The following is a 14,865-nucleotide window of genomic DNA, read 5'->3' as shown; positions in this document are numbered from 1 at the left end:
GTAGGTGGTCATAATGTTTTGCGTGATACTTCACCCGTCGCGGGCATCGAGTACCTCGACATTACTGGCAAGATATCAGTCGCAGTAATTCCAAGACTTTTAAGAATGTCTTAATTTTAAGTTTAAAGTCTTTGTGTAATTTCCCATTTGCTAATGTAATTTTTCATTTGTTTTATTAAGTTTGGAATTACACTAACAGGCTACACTATCCAGCAGCTACAGGTGTGGTTACGTCATCATCTCTCGTTTCATTTCCGATTACTGGCAGTTATTGACGGAAGTCTCCCGAGAAGTAAACGGTACACCAAGACCTGTAAAAAATGGATCAAATGGCTCTAAGCACTGTGGGACTTTACATCTGAGGTGATCAGTCCCCTAGACTTAAAACTACTTAAACCTAACTAACCTAAGGACATCACACACATCCATGCCCGAGGTAGGATTCGAACCTACGACCGTAGCAGCAGCGCGGTTCCGGGCTGAAGCGCCTAGTATCGCTCGGCCACAGCGACCGGCCAAGCCCTGTAGCTACTATTGTTGCACAGATGTCGAATTGTTCTTTGGAACGCTTCAACGGATATATTATGGGATATCGGAATTCATACCTAGCGATGGAAGTGCGGTCCTGTGTCAGTTACCAGCATTATTTTATTCTGCAACATTATATGTACTGTACGTGTGGCAGTCATATACTGCAGAGAAAGTTCGTATGTATTGTAGAATGAGTAGTTCGTAAAAGACCTGCGATACTAGCGCCGTTGTGACGCGGTAGTCAGGCGGCGTTACGCCTATCACCGCTATATGGCACAGGCACGGTTTTCACAGTGGCAGAGCACTTCCTCGTAACTCAGACAATTACCTCGTAAAATTTGTAAATTATATACACAAACCTTCCTCGTGAAGCACTGTACCTACTACTGAAACCCAAATCGAAATCCCTGCAGTAGTTCATGAAATTTTTGACGGGTTCCGAATTTACAAATTCCAACAAATTTTTTATATGATACATTTACAAAGTAACAATTCTCGAAGGTTTTCCTCGACTTGTTCAGTGAAAGGTTGCTTCTTGCCAAATTCCGTAATTATATGTCAACTGCAAGTATCCCATACGCTTTGGTGAGCGAGTTAGCGACTATCAAATGGTGATCGCATCTTTTGACTGCACTGACTTAGAAACTGAAATTTTTATCCCTCCAAGGGATTGTGGACGTCAGTTTACGACATAAATATCAATTCGATACCTCTGCCCATTCCACTTTGTGCCAGAATGCTGAAAGATTGGCTAAAATTTCAAAAGTTCTCCAATATAGCCAACAATGAGTATAATGGTGTATCTGCCCATTGCGATAACAATTTTACATCTTAATTGAAAAACTGAAACGGCAGATTCAATGTGGCGAAAAAGAATTTGGAAAAAGTTAATGAAGAGGACAAAAAATGTTTTCGGTGAACATTTATAATCTTAATGGCAAAGTTTATTACAATGCTTCTGTTACTGTCTTTATTACAGAAAACATAATATTAGTAACAATAACTGAGGGTTTTGTAAATCTACTTAGTCTTTTCCTTTCGTGCTTCTTGTTCTGTATCTTCATTTCCTTTATCATCTTCTCCCTCACCGACATTTGTATCTTCTTCATCATCCTCAGCATCTGATCCTCGTAATCCTCTGCAGCAGGTACCAAGAGGGCAACAGCTTCTGACGACAAAGTTTTCACTTCCCATGTAAAAGAATACAGAGGTCGGTTGTTGCGAGGCGTCTCCCGAACACATTCTCCATATTTTCAAGCTACAAGACTCTCGGGCAAAGCTTGGGCGATATTGCCTTATTAACTTGTTTGTTGACTCCTGTGCATCTTCAGACGTCGACGGATTTTTAAATTGTAGTTATTATATTTTTTTCTGCCATAGCTCATTAGCAGTTTTACAGAAATAACGATTTTATGATTACGTGTGCATATGTGCTTGATTCGTTTTTAGTAAAATGCTCAACTATATTTTCTCAGTGTAAATAACGGCATTTTGCAACTGTCGCTTAAGAAATGGATCAAACCCGGTGCTGCTGCGAGTAGCTGGATTTTAAGGTTGATTCAAGAAGGTAATAGTACATACTTACGGACCGAATGTAACTGAAAGCAGAATGTCGTGCAATCTAAAACTTATCCCTTTTATCGCTCTGATTTTCAATTTCTTTGCTTGCATTCCGATAAGAAGTTAATCAATAACACCAACTGATAATTAATGATTTAATAATGAAGTAAGTGTTTATAACTTCCTGAAACAGCCTCCATTTAAAAAATTTCGGTCTGATTTCACTAAAGGAAAGTATTTCATCACAACGACGCAGTAGTTTTCCAGCCCAACTAGTTCGGCGCGCCGTTCACAAATGAATGACGTGTTGGACCTGAAATTCAACCTTTGGAAGAAGGTTCATTACCTTGGATAACCTATTAAATTAACTTGCTAAGGGCGAACCTTTTGTTTTTTAATTTTATGAGCACTTTTTTAGGATTGTGGTCCACTGTGAGTTCCTGAGTACAAGGGGTCTTAACAGTCAGACAAACAGAGAGACAGACGGACACAAAGACAACAGTGTGATCCTATAAGGATTTCGTTTTTACCGACTGAGGTATGGACCCTAGAAGAGCATTAGCAAACTTGTGTAATCGGTGTTTGCAAACAGGTGGCGAAGACCGTTGTAAGGTGGCGTGGTCTCCTGATCTTCATTTCTTACATATTCCGACCTCACCATCGTATTCTGCATATCAAGACGTTTCATTCGAGCCCAAACTCGATAGGGTAGAGTCAATTTTACATACCTCCATTTAATCGATATGCAATTCTAATAAATAAATTGCAAGTGGACACCGAGACTAAAAAGTCGAAGCTGGCGTACACAATCATTCAAGACATGACAGCCACAGGAGTGTTTGTTCGGCGGAAGCAATCAGCCCACTGGAAAGTCCGTAGGAGGGTGATTTAGCACGCAGCTGCGCTGGCCGGCCGACCGCCCAGGGACCAAAACAGTTCTTGCCAGAGAAAAGGGATAATGGCCTGCGTGTTCACCTTAAAAGCAAAACCCCTTGTATTGTTTGGGAGAGCCCCAGAATAAGCATTTTTGACGGAACTAATGCACAGTTCCAAAGTTCTCACATGTGGACAGTAAACGTCTAACGCAGATGCTATATATTTCCGGATTGGTCGGCTTATCAGAACGCCATACTCCCGTTTGTAAGAGTAACGCTGATTGACAGACTATTTCTGATACAATAAGTCGGAGGAGTGAGGGGAAGACAGCAGATGATATACCCTTTCTCTTTTTGCGTGGAGAGGGGTCGTTCCGGTGATGCTCTTGAAGCGGGAACACGTAGCAGGAGCGAGTGCATTTGTGGGTGTACGCAAAGAGCGAGGAACAAAATCTCCACTCAGTACTGCATTGAGAGAGCACCTCTGTCGCTAATGAATCAGAGTGATACTCTATATTGAGTCACTCGTGATTAAGCATTTGTCACTATGTTGGCCGCGACACTTAATATGCAGTGTGAACACAGACAGAGTATTAGTTAGCGCCTGCAAGTGAACGTTGAGTGTCATTGCGGTGGACTGGTTATCTGACCAGTGTAAGGCTTAGTGAGAGTTCGATTGGTGAAGGTCAATCCAGATAGAAAGAGATAGTTTTGTTATTTTTCAGTGGCAAACGACGCAGGCAGCAGTCGTCACAGCTCATGGTGTTGTGCGCTACAGTGTAGGCGAGCCCCATCTTTCCTCAATAAAAAATAACATACATCATTCACGCCACTCCATTACATTTCTCAAGTGACAGCCTCGACCGTACTTAGAAAAATTCAATCAGATAATTATTCAAGTTGAGTGGCGTGGCTCTCAGCCATTCTGCCGAGTAAATAACATTCTTAAAGGAAAGGGATAAAAGAGCTTTCCCACACTTTGTATATAAATTTCATTAACAGGATTCCTATCCCATCCTGTAAAGAACCCAGAAATTTGTGTATCAATTTATAAATGAAAGTTTCATTTAATTTTCTCAGATTTCTCAATAAATAATATTTTCCGTTCATGTTATGTTTTTCTCACACAACAAATAGCAATACTCCAGTAACCAATTATCCCACTAGTTACGTAAGAAAATAGAAGAGAATATTTTTGTGTCTTTTCCTCACAGGGGACGACTCCAGAAGATACTTATTGCTGAAAGTTTTTCAGGCATTTTTGGTACGTTAGTAGCTTCTGCCTAACTTCTGTGGTAGTGTGGGGTGGAGATTGCTTCTTGCAGGAGCCAAAGGGTACTTGTCAGATCTATCTGTTGTGCAACTCGTCAACATAACACCCACATACTTACACTGTAACTGAAAGTTTATACACCGAAGAGACAATGGATCTGGTATACCTGCCTAATATCATGTAGGGCTCCCGCAAGCACACAGAAGTGCTACAACATGACGTGACATGGACTCGACTAATGTCTGTAGTAATGCTGAAGGGAATTGATACCACAAATCCTGCAGGGCTGTCCATAAATCCATAAGAGTATGAGGGGCTGGAGATCTTTTCTGAACAGCACGTTGCAAGGCATACCAGATAATGTTCATGTCTGGGGAGTTTGGTGGCCAGTGGAAGTGTTTAGCAATTCTGTACTTGTGGGGTGTCGCATTGTCCTGCTGGAATTGCCCAAGTCCGTCGGAATGCACAATGGACAAGAATGGATGCAGGTGATCAGACAAGATGTTTACGTACGAGTCACCTGTGAGAATCATATCTAGACATACGAGGACTCCCATATCACTCCAACTGCACACGCCCCACAGCATCACAGAGCCTCCACCAGCTTGAACAGTCCCCTGCTGACACACAGCGCTTCTGCATTCATAATGTTGTCTACATAGCCATACACTTCCAACCGTTCGATACAATTTGAAACGAGATTCGTCCGAGCAGGCAACATGTTTCCAGTCGTCAACAGTACAATGTCGATGGGCCCAGACGAGACGTAAAGCTTTGTGTCGTGCAGTCATCAAGGGTATACGAGTGGGCCTTCGGCTCTGAATGCTCATAGCGATGATGTTTCGTTGAATGTTTCGCACTCTGACACTTGTTGATTGCCCAGCATCTAAATCTTCAACAATCTGCCGAAGGGTTGCAGTTCTGCCACATTAAACGACTGTCCTCAGTCGTCGTTGATCCCGTTCTTGCAGGATCTCCGATGTCGGCGATTCGATGTTTTTACCGGATTCCTGATATTCACAGTACACTCATGAAATGGTCGTACGGGAAAATCCCCACTTCATTGCTACCTCGGAGATGCTGTGTCCTATCGCTCGTGCGCCGACTATAACACCACGTTCAACCTTATTTAAATCTTGATAAATTGCCATTGTAGCAGCAGTAACGATCTAACTACTGCGCCATACACTTGTCTTATATAGGCGTTGTCGAACGCAGAGCCGTATTCTGCCTGTTTACATATCTCTGTATTTGAATATGCATGCCTATACAAGTTTCTTTGGCGCTTAAGTGTACTACGGGCTTAGCGAGAGGTACTGCAGCGACTTCGACATTTACCATGGCGCCGTTTTTGTTTCAAAGTTGCGCCGTGTGTCAGTCAAGATTCACGGACGCTGCGGATCGGTCCTCCGGGCCTCCGGAGTTGTGGCCCGTCAAGAGGAATGTGACGTCAGCGATGACCTACAACACAAAGGAAGCGTGGGCGCGGAAGCGAGCTGTCACAGCAGCGGCCGCAGCTCTGTAGACAACAGCAGTGGAGGGTGGAGGGTGCTGCGAAAATACACCGGCTGGCTGGCTGCCGCGTTCTGCGTTCTCCTCCTCCCCTCCCCCTCCCCCCCCCCACCCACCCCCACGTCACTGTCCGACGCTTTGACGTCGCTTTGCACGGCTCTCGCGCGCGCTGTGCCAGCGGGATTCTTTCCGATGTTTTGTGGGAAACTTGCGAAGAATGCGCTTTGCTCGACAGCTACAGAGACTTGCATGCAGAGCATCCACGGCTTTACCAGATAGCACGTGTCACTGTCGGCGAAGTGAGCGAAAATGAAGTGTAAAAAGAGTGAGCAAAAGTTTGTTTACAGTGTCGTATTTGCTACCCGGATTGTTTAGGGAGATCTCTGATCCTGGAGTTGTATTGCAGTTGACTGCTGTTAAAATGTAGCTTCGTGTAGAACACTGCCGCTGAAGAAATGAACTTTCGAGGGAAGCCTTACTAAAATAAATACGAAAGTTGTTGTAATGCGATTGTAGCAAAAGATCAAGTTCTATCTGTTTCGGCATTTGTTCATTCAAATATCGCGACATAAAATGTGTCCATTGGTTCCAAATGTACTGGTTTTAACACTATTGTATCCAAGGTGTGTTTTCATGACCTTTTGAATCAGTACTGCGAACACAAACGATGAGGAATCGAGGAGAGGCCGCCCAAAGCATGACCAGTATGAGTAAATAAATCGAAGTCCTGTATTCACTGAAAAGTGGGAAATTTTTGAAGTTTGTGTATGTCAAATTATAAGATCAGCTTTCTCTTTTATAATGAACTAAATATTCCAATCTATGGCACTGGAAGGACCTTCGAAACGGATTTCAGTAACACAACACATGTGGGACTTGATCGAGTACTAGCAAGGTAACAACACTGTAAACCACTTTCCCACCTTCTGGGGAATACATGTCACAGACGTCTAACCTCCTGTACGAAAATTAAACTAAAAAAACTAAACTCCTCCCGAACAGGCCATGAAGGCCCAACGGTACTGACCGGCCGCCGTGTCGTCCTCAGCTCATAGGCATCACTTGATGCGGATACGGAGGCGCATGTAGTCAGCACACCGCGTTCCCGGCCGTATGTCAGTTTCCGAAACCGGAGCCGCTACTTCTCAGTCAAGTAGCTGCTCAGTTTGCCTCACAAGGGCTGAGTTCACCCCGCTTGCCAACAGCGCTCGGCAGACCGGATGGTCACCCATACAAGTACTAGCCCAGCCCGACAGCGCTTAACTTCGGTGATCTGACGGGAACCGGAGTTACCACTGCGGCAAGGCCATTGGCGTACGAAAATTAAGCAAACAGGTAATTCAGTTACGATTCGAGTTTGTATTATAATGACTTACCGACAGACAATATTGTATGTCATGCAGGGCTTGCAGTTAAAGACTTGGAGGTGTTAGAGAAATATACTAAAATACGACGGCGTGCTGAAAAGTAACGCTCCGACGTTTTTAATGTAAATAAAGTAAATAGAACAAACTTTATCTTTTAAATCCATATCCTTCGTGTCTGCTATTTATATCTCAATATAGTCATGCTGGGGACTAACACATTTCTCCCAATGAGAGACCAGTTTGTTGATATCGTCACTGTAGAATGATTGTATTTGCTGACTGATGCACACACAACCTCACCTCTGTTCCACTGCTTTATCACAATCAACGTGAAGTCCTCAAAGGAATTCTTTAAGTCTTGAAAACAGATGAAAATCGCATGCAGCCTAGCCGGGACTGTATGGATGATTATCGATGACAGTGAATCCAGGGCGTCTGATTGGTGCAGATGTCGCAGCGCCCGTGCGTGGTCTGGCATTGCATTGCTGAAGCAGAGGGTGCTCCATCGAAGGACAAACTCTTTGAATTCGAAACTCGATTGTAGCAAGCTATTTACACGCACCGCCATAGTTACGTTATACACCGCCATGCTACACTCTAGAATTCGGATCCCTCTAGCGCCAGACAGCTGGAATCTGCGTCGGCGAAGCGGGAAATTCGACCGAGTAATATAGATGACGTGTGATGTCTCAACCAATAATGAGAACCGAACAAAAAATTCGCAGGCAGCACTTTTCATCACGTCCTCGTATATTTCTGAATCCTATATCATGAACTTTAAATTATCAGGACGCATTTCACGTATTTCCTACATGTCTTAAATAATGATAGCCAGACCGTCGGTGTCTCATACAAACAGTCATTCCAGGTCAGGTAACACTGCAATGGCCTGGAGGGGTTTATATCGATAGTGGTTGGCTAGTCTTAGTGTTATTGCTGGTCAATGTATTCATGCTAAGAAATTGGTCATCTGCAAACGTAGAGTGCACTTGGTTGTTCCACGTTTCCTCCAAACGACTTGGGCGATTTCAACCGAACTTGATACACATATTCATTACTATCAGGCAAGAATCGACGTCGCTGTAAGAACCACCTACATATCACAGTTAAGGAGAGGCGTGAAAATTTGCCACATGAAGCATGATGTATAAATTTATTACTACCGTGCTACCAAGTGTACTCACGATAAATTTCGTAGGGAGTATCCACATATGCCGCTAAATGTACCTTCGAAATGGTACCACACATAGTTCAGCAGTTACGGCCACATAAACAGTGAGATGAGTGAAAAACTGCCGAATTGTGCATGACGTTTAAATTTGTTACTTCTTTGTTACTAACTCTATTCGCAACATATTTTGCATACAGTATCACATATGCTGCTCAATGTACATACACAAATGTATCATTGTTCGAAACGTAGCCCAAGAGATACGATGTCAAAAACACTGAGATAAGTTTTCATACATTTAATCTTTGTTGCTACGACACTCCCAAAGTAGAGTCAACTTCAGGTAGTTGATGATACTCGGCAGTGCTTTTGACGGCTTCATACTGTGGAGCACAAACGCATGTAGGTGAAATCAATAGCCATGTATAGAGCTATGAAGTGGCGTTGCCACAGAAATGTTTACAAAATCGCATTGCATATGCAAAGAAGCTGTGTCCAATGTACAAAAACTGTATGGTATCATCTCATACCGTGTCCACTTCAAAATTTTGAAGGTATTTTCATGAGTAAATGGAAATGAAATTTTTTTCTATATTGCAATATACAGTTCATTTTTTGTTTTCATTTCTAACAAATTGGCAAAATGAGTGCCTGGGAAAAGCTAGGTTTCTCAGGTAGTCATATAAATATATAAAGCAGCTTGTATGTGTGTGTGTGTGTGTGTATCTGGGATCTCTCAATAGATTTCAACCAAATTTGATTCATAACGACAATCCTTCTTTCCACGAACAATACGAGACTAGAATAGAAGGGAGAATCGATAGAGGTACTGAAGGTACCCTCCGCCACACACCGTCAGGTGGCTTGCGGAGTATGGGTGTAGATGTAGACGTAGATGTAGAAACAGCAGATCTCACAAGTATCAGCTTTGTGGGATTTATAACCTCCTTGCTTCAATAGAAATGGGGATATGGGCAAAACGTGTTCTTCTCAGCCCCTGCCAAATTTGCTACCCTGTATGACAAGCATGTTGTGTGGGAACAATATCAGCCTGCTGAATCAACCCTCATTGTACAATAGCCTAGATGTCAGGTGCAAAAATGGTTTTCTGGGCTCTGATGTGTAGTCTGCCCTGTATGATAAGCATGTTGTGTTGGAGTAGTACCAGTCTGCCCTATCGACCTGCTTTGCATGGCGGCCGGCACGTCAGGGGCAAATAAATGATTTTGAAGTCCCTGATGTGTAGCCTGCCCTGCATAACAGTATGCTGTGGGAGTAGTATCGGGCTGTGTTGCTGAACTGTGTTTCAGGGGCTACATGTGGCACTGAGGATGTCTGGGGACGGAAGACGATATGGACAAAATGTGGGGGAGGAGGAAATAGAGAAGAGGATGGAGAGATGCATGACGCTGGTGGAAGGTGTAGAGGGACGGTGAGCAGCTGGAAAAGGAAGAGGGGGAGGCAGAGATGAAAATGGGTAGAAGGATATGGTCAGAGGGAGGTAGATATGGTCATAGAGGGGGTGAAGGAAATTTCCAAAGAAGGAGGAGATGAAGTGACAGGGAAAGTGGGGAGGCAGAGAGAGACAGATAGAGGGCAGATGAGGACAGACAAAAGGTTGAAGTAGTGGACACAGGGAGGGTAAGGAGCAGTTTCAAATGAATATGTGGGCAAAGCCAAGGGGAGAAGTCTAATATTCTACAGATTAAAATTTTTATTGCACATTTTAACACTGACAATGTTTACAATTTTATATTCTACATGACTGGGCGGTGAATATTACTGAAAATGGGAAATAGTGATTATAACTTAAAGCGAAATTTTATTGCATGCATTTTTCGTTTTTCTTGTTTTAACGAAGTTCATTTCAGGCTATTTTGGTGAGTTAGTTAATAGCTCGCTGTTGGGCTATCTAAAACAACGAACACACACACACACACACACACACACACACACACACACACAGAGCAAGGTAAGTAAGATAACCGGATGTGTCAAAACCAATAGCAATTTCAGGGGTGTACACATGACCTGGAACAAAGTGCTGCGGGAGGCAACTGCTGAGTGGTAATACTGGACGAGAGGCCGCTATTGTGGAGTGCTTGCATTTGGGCGTGTCACTGGGTGCCCTGTGAAGAGAGTGGGCCATTTCGTAAGTTTACTGCCGGGTGGTAGAGCAGTGCAGTTTTACTGGCGGTGCCAGGCAACCGGGGGCGGACTGCGAGCAGCTAGCGTCAGAATCGTTGGCGAGAGACGAACGTGAAGGACGGCGGCTACCGCCAGCTCGCCGTCAACAACGGCTTTGCTGGAAGGCCGCAGTTTCCTTGGCAGATCCTTTCCTAAATGCCTGTGCGTGAAGAAACGGAAGACATCTGGAGGTAACGATATTACAAGGGATACGATATAACTGCTCATATGCTTTCACCCTTTCATCGTGAGTAGGAATTATATTCAATAAAATGTAAAGTACCGGTAATAATTTAACGATTAACCGCAGCTTGATATTATGTTAGGCACAGATAAGCTAGAGGGTACATTGGAGCCTACATTCTTATGTTTCTCCTTTCTATAGAGGAAGACGAAAATTGTTAATAATCGGTCTTGACTTGTCTGCCTTGATTAACAGTCTGTAGAGAACGAGTGTGTTTTGAGAGTAATGATCTAGTATTAACACAGCATTATGTAAATGAATGGAGGACACTATGGTAATAATATTGAAGGTCAGTTAATTTTATAGGAAGGAATCTGTGTAAAGAATTAGAAGTTTTATTCATCGTATACACGGACACATTGTGCGAGACTGCTGGTGGACGGTGTACTTAAGAGTTTAGTGTTATTTCAGGTTAAATACTAGTACCGTCTGAAGTTGTGTTTCTAGATCCTGTGCCAACTCTGCAGTGAAATGATATTTTATAACAGCTTCTCCACAGTTATCGGTGAGCGAAAAAGCATGATCTTATAACGACTTATGTTTGAGGAAAGGTAATAAAGAAAGGAATTTGCTAGTAAAACGTTGCAGTTCTTCTGCTTCACGAAAAAGGAGACAGGCAAAAAAACTGGAATCCTATGAACCTCCTCTCCATAACGTATAATATATCGTGTAAAATTAACGCCATAAGGTTTCGATTTAATATCCAACGAAGAAACAAGCGTACACCTAGTCCTTTGTATAATATCCCCTCCTAGACCAAGTTTATTCCTTTGGTTGATTGAACAATGGTGTTATGAATTGCCTTCTTGTATATATAAACAAGGGGCGTTCAATAAGAAATGCAAGACATTTTATTCACGGCCAGTTTCGGTTGAGAAAAATGCGGACTTTGTTGCGGGACATCATGGAATATTCCCTCTTAAGCCCCAATACTTGCATGATGACAAGGCTATATGTAGCTTTCGAAACGGAGATGCGTTCTACTTCTACGTCTACATCGATACTCCGCAAGCCATCTGACAGTGTGTGGCGGAGGGTACCTTGAGTACCTCTATCGGTTGTCCCCTCTATTACAGTCTCTTATTGTTCGTGGAAAGTGAGATTGTCGATATGCCTCTGTGTGGGCTCTAATCTCTCTGATATTATCCTCATGGTCTTTTCGCGAGATATACGTAGCAGGGAGCAATATACTGCTTGATTCCTCGGTGAAAGTATGTTCTCGAAACTTCAACAAAAGCCCGTACCAAGCTACTGAGCGTCTGTCTTGCAGAGTCTTCCTCTGGAGTTTATCTATCATCTCCGTAACGCTTTTGCGATTACTAAATGATAATGTAAAGAAGCACGCTGCTCTCCGTTGGATCTTCTCTATCTCTTCTATCAATCTTATCTGGTACGGATCCCACACCGGTGAGTAGTATTCAAGCAGTGGGCGAACAAGTGTACTGTAACCTACTTCCTTTGTTTTCGGAACTTCCTTTGTTTTCGGACTGCATTTCCTTAGGACTCTTCCAATGAATCTCAGTCTGGGATCTGCTTTACCGACGATTAATTTTATATGGTAATTCCATTTTAAATCACTCCTAATGCCTACTCCCAGATAATTTATGGAATTAACTGCTTCCAGTTGCTGACCTCCTATATTGTAGCTAAATGATAAAGGATATTTCTTTCTATGTATTCGCAGTACATTAGACTTGTCTACATTGAGATTCACCTGCCATTCCCTGCACCATGCGTCAATTCGTTGCAGATCCTCCTGCATTTCAGTACAATTTTCCATTGTTACAACCTATCGATATACTACAGCATCATCCGCAAAAAGCCTCAGTGAACTTCCGATGTTATCCACAAGGTCATTTATATATATAGTGAATAGCACCGGTCCTACGACACTCCCCTGCGGCACACCTGAATTCACTCTTACTTCGGAAGACTTCTCTCCATTGAGAATGACATGCTGCGTTCTGTTACCTAGAAACTCTTCAATCCAATCACACAATTGGTCTGATAGTCCATATGCTCTTACTTTGTTCCTTAAACGACTGTGGGGAACTGTATCAAACGCCTTGCGGAAGTCAAGAAACACGGCATCTACCTGGGAACCCATGTCTGTGGCCCTGTGAGTCTCGTGGACGAATAGCACTAGCTGGGTTTCACACGACCGTCTTTCTCGAAACCCATGCTGATTCCTACAGAATAGATTTCTAGTCTCCAGAAAAGACATTATACTCGAACATAATACGTGTTCCAAAATTCTACAACTGTCACGTAGAGAGTTGTCATTGAGTTTGTTTTGGCGAAAAATCAGACCATTGCAGGTATTCAAAGGGTCTTGCAGGATGTCTACGGAGACCTGACACTAAACAAAAGCATGGTGAGCCGGTAGGCGAGACGTCTGTCATCATCGCAGCAAGGTCGCGCAAACCTGTCCGAGCTCCCGCGTGACGGCCGCCCGCACCCTGCTGTGACTCCTGAAATACTGGAACGTGCGGACACTCTCATTCCAAGTGAGCGACGGACCATAAACAAACACCTCGCTGCACAACTGGACGTCTCTGTTGGTGGTGTCGACATACTCGTCCGCCAGTTGGTTTACTCAAAGGTATATGTCCGCTGTGTTCCTCGTCTCGTAACAGAAGACCGTAAAGAGCAATAAAGAACTATATCGTTATCGGTTCATTCAGAACCATCTTCAGATCTGATATTTCAGTTACAGGAGTAACCCGTCCAAATCCAGCAACTTTGACATGCTACGTCACATAAAATCCGTCTTGATTGCAAAAAAAAATTTTTTATTCATATGACCGGTTTCGGTTCATTCAGAACCATCTTCAGATCTGATATTTCAGTTACAGGAGTAACCCGTCCAAATCCAGCAACTTTCACATGCTACGTCACATAAAATTTTATTCCAGCAACTTTCACATGCTACGTCACATAAAATTTTATGTGACGTAGCATGTGAAAGTTGCTGGATTTGGACGGGTTACTCCTGTAACTGAAATATCAGATCTGAAGATGGTTCTGAATGAACCGAAACCGGTCATATGAATAAAAATTTTTTTTTTGCAATGAAGACGGATTTTAAGTAACATTATAAAATCACTGATTGCTGTTTTTGCAAAGAACTATATCTGTGGAGTTGATGTAATGTTACGAGACTGATGTTGACAATTTTTCTCGAACATCGTCACAGGCTCCGACATCGACCAGTAGAGTGGTACCATGCTGGCATACAGGCCCTCCCAATAACGTGACGTAAGGCCGTCGTATTCAACAGAGATTATGTCGAAAAACAGTGTCTCGTAGTCAGAAGAATGGGCAATAATTTGGTGTATTGGAATCCTGAACAAAACCAGCCTGCTTTCAGAATAAAAGTGTGTTTCATTAGTTATTGGACGCCCAAACATATACTTTGGTCTCAGCTGAATCTGTACTAACAGTGCTCGAGACATAAAGCACCCTAAGTAAATATACTGAGCAATAAATAAGGACATTGGACAAAAAAATTTGTCACTTCTAGCGAGCTGTGATCCGGCTCGTGTTTGTGCCGTTGGCAGGTTGGCGTCGTGTATTCGGATTGTGACCTCGCGTTTTCTTAGTCCGTTCACTGGTGCCACTACGTTTGCTCGCTTTGTCTGTCCGTGAGTGACAAAAGTTGCGTTTAGCGATATCTAGTACCCGTACTATCTTTGGAGCGATCTCAAGTATTTCCGGGTCGTCGTGTGTCGAAGTCAGTTGGGACAGAGCAGCAGTGAGGTCCTACAGCGCCATACTCTCCGAGGGAGTTGGCGATATATGCACAGCCCGATGGAAGGATGTGGTCCTCCCAACCTGTTGCCGCGCCTTTACCGTTGTGTCCCTCCCTCTCTCCGTCTCCACACCCTCCATCTCCTTTCCCAACACAACTTCCACCATCTACCCCTCCCGGATGATGAGCTTCGCCCTGACATCTACCCTTCCTACCAACTCTAACCCCCTGTTCCTGCCTCCTCCTCAGGGCTCCCTCTCCTCCCCCTCCCTCCTTCTGAGCGGCTTTCCCCTCCTACTCTCCCTCCATCTCTTGTGCCTCCTTTCAGTGTCTCTGCGCTCCCTCCTGCCCTGTCTTCCCTTTTCCTCTCCCGCCCCACGTGTCTCCTGCCTCT

General features: G+C 43.6%; 1 protein-coding gene and 1 pseudogene across 1 annotated transcript in view; both read right to left on the bottom strand.

The window, feature by feature from the left end:
• Window positions 1-14,865, bottom strand: part of LOC126167178 (uncharacterized) — a 746,688-nt gene that overhangs the window by 291,025 nt on the left and 440,798 nt on the right. The gene's annotated exons all lie outside the window — the stretch shown is intronic.
• On the bottom strand, window positions 6,948-7,065 carry LOC126103371 (5S ribosomal RNA; annotated as a pseudogene).

The sequence above is a fragment of the Schistocerca cancellata genome, chromosome 1 (genome assembly GCF_023864275.1).
Source record: "Schistocerca cancellata isolate TAMUIC-IGC-003103 chromosome 1, iqSchCanc2.1, whole genome shotgun sequence".
NCBI classification, from domain to species: Eukaryota; Metazoa; Arthropoda; class Insecta; order Orthoptera; family Acrididae; genus Schistocerca; species Schistocerca cancellata.
The sequence above is the reverse complement of the archived record's forward strand: the minus strand, read 5'-3'. Positions and strand labels throughout refer to the sequence as shown.